Consider the following 2995-nt stretch of genomic DNA (forward strand, 5'->3'; position numbering starts at 1 on the left):
ATTATTTTATCAGAAATGGTCACTTATCGTAACCTCATGCTGTGTGGGAACAAAATGTCCTCAGCTGTATCATGTTAATTCAGATTTGATTAGATCATTTTTATTTTCATCATCTCATTGTATTTTGATTTATTGCCAACTTTGAATGGCGTCCATATTAAACAGTAAACTGGTCATTTAATATTAAGGATTTTAAATGCATCGCCAAATTTTGGATTGATTAATTTATAGATTCTTGTTTGACTTTTTTAGGAAATGTCATGTTTACTCTTGCTGTTGTTCTTGATGTGTTCTGAGATAATGAGATCATGAACTACAGTTTCGGTGGTGGAAGAACAGAGTTTGTTGCTGCTGAGTGAAATGTAACTGTTTTATTGTGATGTTCTTACTGTTATGAACACTGGAAATATGAAATGTGATGCTGATTGAAGGGTGATGGTGGAAATAAACTTGGCCTAAGCCAGTGGTCTCTTGGTGATAGTGTGAGGCACCACGGCCCCTGAGGACCCCCTGTCACACTTAAACAGGTGCCTTCCTCTGCCTTGGAGCCCAGCTGTTAGCCCTGACTCACTTTACTCGTGCCTTTCCTATTTTGGGATGTTTATTTGGCATTTATTTCCTTGTTAGTTGTAGACGGGCGGTGTTCACACTTGCACTTTCACCACTTCAAGATTGGGAATAAACAATGATTAAACTTGAACTAAACCTGGACTAGATCAGGACTAAAGAAGTACTAGAACAGGATCAAACCAAGTCTACAGCAGGACTAAAAGTGGCTAAATTTAGGATCAGTTTGCACACGCCAGATTAAAAATTGGACTGGAGCAGAACTAAACCAGGAATAGATCAGGTCCAAACCAGGTCTCCGTTCATCCCTATGACGGACCCCAGGTACTACGAGCCCCATAGCGACCAGAGGACCCACAAGAGTGACCACCGTGTTATTAGAGAATGTGCATTGCCAACCGGACATCATCACAATACAATCAGAATACAAAGAAAAAAATTCCTGTGTTCAGACCCCCACAGCCGCCTGTCCAGTGTTCACTGCTTTTGGTTCTGCTCGTGTTCTTATTCCTGTTCCGTCAGAGGAACCGCTCAGTCCCCATTGCTCGTGTTCTCACAAACAGTGGCTGAATGTGGGTCCACCTGGTTTACTGTACATTTAAATATTTATCTAACTAAAAGCTTTTTCCCCTTTTCCCACTCCTTTTGAGCTATTTAAACTATGCACATAAAACTGATGTACGCACAAACAATCAGATTAAACTGTAAAATGAACAATAAAAAAGTATTAAATGTATGTCTGTTTTTGTCAAATTAACTTTATTTTGTCGTTCAGAACACAGTTGAGGAATAGTGACGTGTTAGAAGACAATGGCAATGAAAGAAGATCAAAGATTTCCCAACAATCGTTAAATCGTGAGGTTTTTTCTCACAGTAATGGTAATAGTAACACTAACATTTGCTATTGTCTGACAGCTGCGTGCAAACTTATACATCCTGATTATAACCACTTGGAATGCACCTCAAACTAAAAAAAGATAGTCCCTAAATATCAAAAGTACAGTACGGTTGGCAGTGGTGGAAAGTTACTAAGTACAACAGTAAATGTATTGTAGGTTCTAGTCTTGCAATTGAGCAAAAAAAAATGATATACATCAAATTCACTAGAAATTTTAGGAAATGTACTGTTATGTTTGTTGACCAAAGATTGTCCAATTCTTTATAAAAAAAAAAAAAACGCACGCTTCATTGGTTTCTTAAAATCTGTGTGGATACTTTTTACTTTTAAAGGCGACGTATCGTGCTTTCCTCAGGTTGTATTGAATTATAACATATGTAGATCATAATGTCACATTTTGTTCAGTGTAAACCCCAATACTGATCGAAAACTACAAACCGATCTATTGACTTCCTGTTCAAAACTACAAAGATAGTGACATTTCACCATAACAAGCCACAGATCGTCATTTACATGTTTTTTATTTTTAAGAAGTAACTATGGGACATTTTAGAACCCCACATGTGTCACTCGGGAGTCTCAAGTTTTCAAACAAGCACAACTGAGTACAAGTGATGTGGGCGGGGATCGGGGGTAGGTGTAAACAGGTCTTTTCTGAGCAGTCCAGCCTCAGTTGCAGGACAATACAGGATTACTCAAACATGCAGGAATCAAAATACAACTTTGAGTACAATAAGATAAGATAAGATAAGATAATCCTTTATTGTCCACACATGGGGAAATGTTTGTGTTACAACAACGCAGTAGATACAGAGGAAAGGACAGATAACTCTTAATAGAAGAACTCTTATAAACAAGACTCCTCTCATATCTTAATAGGGAATGGAGGAAATAAAAAATAAATAAAATAAATAAAATAAATAAAATAAATAAAATAAATAAAATAAATAAAATAAATAAAATAAATAAAATAAATAAAATAAAAATAAACAAATAAAATACATAAAATACATAAAATAAATAAAAATATAAAAATAAAATAAAAAGATAACAATTTAAATAAAATAAAATAAAATAATGATGAGAAACCACTCTTGTGGATTTTGTGTATTATGTCCCCTCTAAAGTCTTTTATTAAACAGGTACTTTTACTCAATATTTTTAAATGTACTATTTGAACTGTTTTTGTTAGTTTTTGCACATGCATGTGTACTTTTCCTTACATAACTCGCTCCTCCATCACTGTCCCGCTGCAGTTGGAGGAGTTTTCCCCGCGCGCTCTGGAATGCAGCAGCAGCAGTGAGATGTGCGGCGGGACACTTCCACTTCCACTCACAAAACCAGACACAAAACCCGGGATCAGTCATGTTTTATACCCTCAGGATCACTCATTAACGCCGCCGTTCTTTCTTTTATCGCGAGACTATGATTAAAAGTTGTCAACATCCCTGCAAAAGTTGGTGAAGCTCCGAGTGGGACCGTCCCGCTGAATGTGGAGGAACACATCTGCCACGACATGGTCCGTACGGT

This window comes from Eucyclogobius newberryi, unplaced genomic scaffold, assembly GCF_026437365.1.
Source record: "Eucyclogobius newberryi isolate DKJ021-1_F unplaced genomic scaffold, fEucNew1.0.hap1 SCAF_14, whole genome shotgun sequence".
Lineage (NCBI taxonomy): Eukaryota > Metazoa > Chordata > Actinopteri > Gobiiformes > Gobiidae > Eucyclogobius > Eucyclogobius newberryi.